The sequence below is a fragment of the Lytechinus variegatus genome, chromosome 17, assembly GCF_018143015.1.
Source record: "Lytechinus variegatus isolate NC3 chromosome 17, Lvar_3.0, whole genome shotgun sequence".
Taxonomy (NCBI): domain Eukaryota; kingdom Metazoa; phylum Echinodermata; class Echinoidea; order Temnopleuroida; family Toxopneustidae; genus Lytechinus; species Lytechinus variegatus.
Window position 1 is genome coordinate 30,686,779 of NC_054756.1, and position 7,210 is coordinate 30,693,988.

General features: G+C 36.8%; 1 protein-coding gene across 1 annotated transcript in view; it reads right to left on the reverse strand.

Moving 5' to 3' along the window:
* LOC121430971 (non-structural maintenance of chromosomes element 1 homolog) overlaps positions 1-6,418 on the reverse strand; it is a 30,495-nt gene extending 24,077 nt beyond the window's left edge. The window contains exon 1 of the mRNA XM_041628411.1: positions 6,314-6,418. The gene's annotated coding sequence lies outside the window, so the exon portion shown is untranslated. The remainder of the gene's footprint in view (positions 1-6,313) is intronic.
* Between the last annotated feature and the right edge of the window lie 792 nt (positions 6,419-7,210).

Consider the following 7,210-nt stretch of genomic DNA (forward strand, 5'->3'; position numbering starts at 1 on the left):
GGGGGGGCGTGTCCCCCCCCCTAAATTTTAGGTGGGGGGGACGGTCCCCCCTAAATTTTTTTGCTACCTTTTTTTTTTTTTTGCTTGTCAATTTTTTTCCCTGCGTCCCCCCTAAATTCACGTGGACCCCCATTGAAACGTGTGTTGTCCCCCCCTAAAATTTAGGTTGATTACCCTTTTTTTTTTTTTTTTTTTTGCTTGTCAAAATTTTTTGGAGCACTTGTCCAATTCTTTACATGTGTCCATCCCAAAATTTCAGGTAGACACCCCAAAAATTTTTTTCCTTCCACCGCCAATGTTAGCCCCCACCCATGTTAACTTATTCTTATTTAAAAACAGGGTCTATAGTTAGACTCTGTCTTAGAAATAACTAGACCAAAAGCTTCAGTCTCTCTATTTTGGTTGTTCCGCTGAACTGTGTTGGCTCACTCACGAATAGTTAATGTCAGAAATTGTTGAATAAATCCCCAGAAACGACGGTTATTCCTGTAGAGGTCTATAAGAAATAATATGCTGCTCTGCACGTTTGTCTTATTATCAATAGGCTAGATCTAGATCTAGGACCTAGATCTAGATAGGCCTAACGTTAGATCTAATTTCTAACTTGGTTAGAAACCAGCAACTAGTGTTGCTTCTTATTATTTTAGACTTAGATCTACGGTACTTTACTTTTATTCATCGATGCTTTCTAATTCTAGGCCAACCTAATTCAAATCTAGTCATCTAAATTATACTTTCCCAACCCGCGACACTTACCCCAGGCCCAGGGCTTATGATCTAGGTCTGTAATTTAGGCCTAGATCTAGGTCTGGGCCTAAACGACTCCATTTACATGTACGAGTATGTCTGTCAGTGTCAGTGGACCAAGGACTAGGCCCTAGATCTAATCTTGGTCAATAATGGCAATGAAGTTTAAACTTTTAGCCAGGAATAAAAGTCAGACATCAAATCCATATAGGCCTAGATCTCAGTTTAGAACCAAAGCTTTACTTTCTAGGTCTAGATAGATCGAGAGTCCATCGTTACTATCTAGATCTAGACCTACGAGTAATTTAGATACGCGAATGCTGTTGCACAGCTCTGAGTCTTGGACTAGATCTATACTTTCTTACAAATAGATCTAGACCCAGTGCATGAGATGAAATTATGTTAAAGTCATAAAGTCAACTGAAATAAAAAGATGCAGATTTTTTTTTTGGGGGGGGCGCAGACATTTGAAAAAAATTTAGAGAAACCTAAAATTCAGAAAGCGAGGGCCAGAAGTTACCAATATTTCCTATGGCCGTTTTGTGCATTTTCTAAAATAAAATTAAAGGATGTCATGCAATTCTTTTTTTTATGAAGGTTTTCACATTTCAGCTCTTACCCAAATCCCTCCCCTATACAAACGGCCATGAAAAATATCACTTCTTATTATTGTACTATTTTCTTTCACAAACAGGTTGAGTTTGAAGAACAAGAAAAACAGGTTGAGTTTGAAGGACAAGAAAAACAGTATAGAGGTCTACCTATGTGGTTCAAGATGATGATCATAAGTGCATGCATCATTTTGCAGATTCTCATCCAGGTATTAAAGTTAAACTAACCCATTCAAAATTACAGATACATAACATGCATTGAATGTTAATTATGTTTACATTAAATAAAAATAACCTGAGCCACAAAGAGGTAGGATCTGTACTGAACATACACTTCTTAAATATATAGGCTCTCGAGTCTAAAGTAGAACCAATGTCAAAAGATATGTACTTTGGGCAAATTTATAAAATTAGGTCATGTCCTTGATCTACTAGTAATTAAATTGCCTTTTTATTTGTTTATAAACAAAGCAATATTTATTTTTCATGAGTTATATTTTATAAAATTCATTTTATTCATTCTTTAGTGTGATATTCATATTTCATATTTGTAGATTTACGATTTTTTTTGGTTTTACATTTTGTCTAATAGGATGATGCATGCAGTTTGACAATTTCCATGGAGGTGATTGATGATGATAAATGATTGGTGAAGTAGGCCTAATAGAACAGTGCCTGGACCACAAAGAGAAACACAAACTACAGTGGTTATATGAGTGAGTGAGCTAGTTAGTGATTATTTTTGATAATGGAGGTTGTTCACATTTTTTGGCAACAAATAGACCTGCCTTTGAAAAAGCCATTTCAATTTTGTTTTTAGATTATAGTTATTGTCGTTTTTAATTACAGGATCAAAATATTCTGTGCAACAAAACATATCAACTTTAATTCTGTCTATTCATATAATTTACATATGTTAATTTATATATTCATATTTACAAGAAATCTCTGTTATTTTTTCAAAGAGTACATGTAGTTAGAATGGAGAGTGGTATGTAAACTGCAGAGAACATGTTTAAGTGATATATATGCTTTATGGAAGTACAAGTTTATAATTAGTAGAAGATTTCCTATGATATGTGTTGAAGAAACATATATATGAGTAGTCTCACTTTTCTTAAAACATTTGTTTTATAAATCATGACAATTTAATTGATTTTCTTTCTCTATTTTTTTTCAATCTGCAGGACTGGTGTAACAGATGTTTTCATTCAAGTAATCCAACTATTCAACATTGAAGACTTAGGAACCACGTGATGAAGATGGAAAAGGTTTTTTTTCCAAGTCCAATTTAAAAAAAAAATTATTATCACAACCCAAATTCATGACGTATGAAATTTCTTATTGATTTTCATTAAAATTGGTTGCAAAGAGAGAAGCTATAAACATACAAATAGGAGCAGCGGATTGAAGTTGCTTGAAAGTTGGGGGGCACAGGGAAAATGCTGTTTTATGTGAAATTTTTAAAAAGTTGCGAGCGAGCAAAATTTTGACATTTTAAAAACAAATATCCAATTTTGTGATAGATTTCGACAAAATATTCAAAATGATATATTTCACCCTTTGCTTTCCTTTTTCTTTTTTTCTTGGTCGTGATTTTTTTTTTTTGGGGGGGGGCAAGAGCATTGGCGGCGGAAGGCAAAAAATTTAGGGGGTCCACCTGAATTTATCCACCTAAATCTTAGAAGGGACCACAACAATTTCCAGCAAAAAAAGGTTGTCAACCACAATTTTAGGGGGGCCACAACAATTTTAAGGGGGGTCTACCTGAATTTAGGGGGGACGCAGGAAAAAAAATTGACGAGCAAAAAAAAAAAGATTCTCAACAAAAAATTTAGGGGGGACTGTCCCCCACCTCAAATTTAGGGGGGACAGGTCCCCCTATCCCACCGCTTCCACCGCCTATGGGCAAGAGTCCTTCAAGCCCCCCCCCCCCCCTCCATCTGTACGAAACTGCTTATATACCCCACTCACATGAATTATTAAACTTAATGCACACAGTATTTCCTTCAGAAGTATATCATAGAAATGAAAATATTGTTTTCTTGTTTCAAAGGGCACTCGTCATGGTGACCATAAAACAGATCCTTCTCAAGTGAAAGGGGCACAGAATAAATTCTTTAGGAGCACTTTTCTTGGGTAAAAGGGGGCAGTTATTCAAGTAAGGGCACTTTCAAGAAGGCGAGGTCACACTTTTGGCTCTCAGATGGAAGGGCACAGAACACGTGGGGGGGGGGCATTTTTGGGTAAAAAAATGCATATAAGGAAGAGCACTAATTGGTATTACCTAAAACAGGTTCTCATCAGGTGAAAGGGACACAGTACATGTTCGTGATGGGGCATTTTCTTGCATAAAAAGGCACTTTTCAGTGCTTCAAAAATTAGGGGGAATTGTGCCCCCCCAGCATACAAACACAAATTTCTTTTGGTTCAAACTATTAACATACGCTTAAGAAAAAGGTAAAGCTTAATCCTCTGATAATTTCTGGATAATAAAATTCACCACTAACCAGAGAATTCCTTCATGTCTTTCATTTGTGTTCATATAGTATTTGTACAGAGCTAACTGAATGAAAGGGATTTGGAATTGGCAAAATTCAAAATGAGACGGAGATCGAGAGAGGGAAAGAGTGATGAGAAGTGGGTTGAAAAGAGATGAGAAAGAAATGGAGGGGCACATAATTATGAAGAGATAATTTAGAGGGGGTGGGGGGGGGGGGTGGTGAGAGAGCTGATGTTGGAAGTAGGAACAAAAGGGGTGGAAGAGAAATAAGACGAGATTTTTGGAAACCAGGAGACAGATAACAAGTGGGAAAATTAGAAGGAAATATATGAAAAGTTAAGTAGCAAAAGGGGCTAGGGCCACTCCAAGAAAATCATTTTTTTTTAATTCTCCCATATTGCAATATTCTTATGCGAAAATGGATTTTCATGATACCCTACCATTAGAAATTCAAAAATTGGGTATAAAAGAAATCTACTTATATTCATATTTTTTTAAAATATTATTTTCTAGAAAAATTATGTATGGACCTAACCCCTTTTGAAAAAAGTGAATTTTCTTTTTTTAGTTCACTTTTTTTATGGGAATTTCAACTTTTTTATGGTATCATCTTATAGAGCTACTAAAAATCAATTAAGACATAAAAATCAAATTTGATTAAAAATGGACCAAACCCCTTTTAAAAGTGAGCTCTTCATATGTAGGAGAAAGGTGGCACAAAAGAACATGAGTGGGAAAATGATTAAATGGAAAAAAAAACAGAGTAAGAAATGCTGGAGAATAAAGGGGACAGGAAACATATTGAGCATGATAAACTGGGGCCCGTTTCATCATGAGTTACAAGTACTAGTATGGTAACTACGAATACCAATCATAATCAAGGTTCCCACGGTTATCACAATAATAGCGATGTTTAAATAGCTCAGTGTAATTCATTATGAAACGGACGCCAGAAGAAAGCAGGCACGGGGATCCATGAAGATTTTTATTTTTTTTACTTCTCCAATATTTTTAACAAGAAATTACTCTTTTAGTGGTGAAAGTTATTTTATCAGTATTCATACTCAACCAGTGAAAATGAATACCATCATTGTAATAACCATGATTTGCCCCCACCCCCAATCCCACCTTTTTACCTAATCGCGACTTGATCTACTCTTTTCATCTTCCCTTTTAGAATTGGCATAGGCCTTTAAGACGCAATACAATACAAACATTGTTTTGTTTTTAAGTGATATCGCTTGTGATATCGATACTTTATAAAGCGCAACGTATCGTCTCAGATTTGCGCTTGCTTGATTCGCTGAATCCTTCGCGTCACGAGCGCGTAACAAAATGAATACATTAATGAATTTTCCAAGTTGACCTTTGTCATTGCGCTGATGTGCGTATTGTCTAATACACGTACAAAACCACAGTTGACGAGGGAGCATCGTACGAAATTAATATTAATGGGGGCTTATTTTAGCTTCTAATGGATTAAACAAAGGCAGTGTATACAGCCACACGCGTGTGTCTTTACCATCCAGCCACACGCGTGTGGTTATATCCAGAACACCTATCTGTGGATACCGCCACACGCCGCCAGTAATAACAGTAAAACACGTATGTAGGTCTGACCGTCTATATCACGATCAAAATAACCTCATTTCTTCATTAAATTCTTACATTCTAAACCCCTTTGATATCCTTAGATCGTTTCAATTTCATTCTCACCGTCTTCTCTCCTTGCTTTTCTTGTCTTGTTACAAACGGTCGTCTGTTTAACAGCAAATTCTCTTTTTCTACTTGTGTCGATTCTGGCTTCCTTCGCGGTGGCAGACCCATACAGCGTTAGCGCAGCGCAGTAGTAGACATACACAGTTTGTGTTTCGTACGTACGCACACATAGCCTAGAGTCAGTAGAGAATCGACACAAGTAGAAAAAGTGTGGAAATTTGCTATTTAACAGGCGCGCTAGGCGGCCTTTTGTAACAAGACAAGAAAAGCAAGGAAAGAAGACGGTGAGAATGAAATTGAAACGATTTAAAGAAATCAGAGTGGTTTAGAATGTAAGAATTTAATGAAGAAATGAGGTTATTTTGATCGTGATATAGACGGTCAGACCTACAGGCTACATACGCGTTTTACTGTTATTACTGGCGGCGTGTGGCAGTATCCACAGATAGGTGTTCTGGATATAACCACACGCGTGTGGCTGGATGGTAAAGACACACGCGTGTGGCTGTAGTGTAATGGCGGTAGCTTCGGGGGCCTGTTCAAGACTAGACTGTCATCATTATTTCATGGTCAGTGAGTGAGTTACCGAGGCACGCCATGGTTAACGTGACTTAAGTTAAGTTGAATAAACTAGGATAGTAAATCCAAATAACTCTATACAATAAATCGCTTACCTAAAATAAACTCTACAATAAAACTCTACATTACAGTCCAGCGAAGTTTGTTTACTTACTTATCGATCTTCAAAATCTCTGAATAATAAGTTGACTTGAAATGAAGGTTTAGAATTCCCACTCAACCTCGCCTACAACATTTATGCTGCCATCTCCGTCGTCATCTGAAAAGGGGATTTCCCCCAAATGTATAACGCATCCATCAGCGCCGACCCTTGTTTTTTTTAAACGACACATGTATGATGTAAAATATTGCACTCTGTGTAAAAGTGACAGTATTGGTGATGAACTTCATGCTGTCTTTGAATATGCAGCTTCTTAAAGACCATCACTAGGTCCAACCTTTTGTCAAGATCCCGGGGGGGGGGGCCACCAAGGGCGCCGGAAGCGGGGGGCAGGGGGGGGGGGCAAAACGAGATTTTGCCCCCCCCATGTGCCCCCCTGAAAGTAGAAAAATGATAAATTATTTAAGGACAAAAGTAAATGATGAAGGGACTTTTCTGCCTAAAAATTGTCATTTCCATTGTCAAAAAAAAAAAATCGCCATTACATTATCATAGTCCTGGATCATAGTAAGCCTCGCGTCTTTTGACGAACAGCTCCTCTGTGAAACATACCTTTGATAACCCCCTTTCCTATCTTATTACAGTGTGATAACGCTTAACCTTTTAACGAATACATTTCAGACTAAAACCGAATGGCAAGCTAATTTTTCTTAAATATCTAAACCAACAAATTATGAAAAGGATGGATATCTTCTTAGATAAATGATTTGATTTTATATATTTCGATCTAAAAAAAGTGAAAAAAAAATCAAGCACATTTTTAAATAAAGAGATGGCTGTGTATTTATGCAAAGCGCGAGTGATTTTTTTATTTTTATACTATGACCTTTTCTTTTGTCCAATTATTCCCCTCCCTTCCATCATTCAACTTTCTTCCCGGTCCTATCTTTC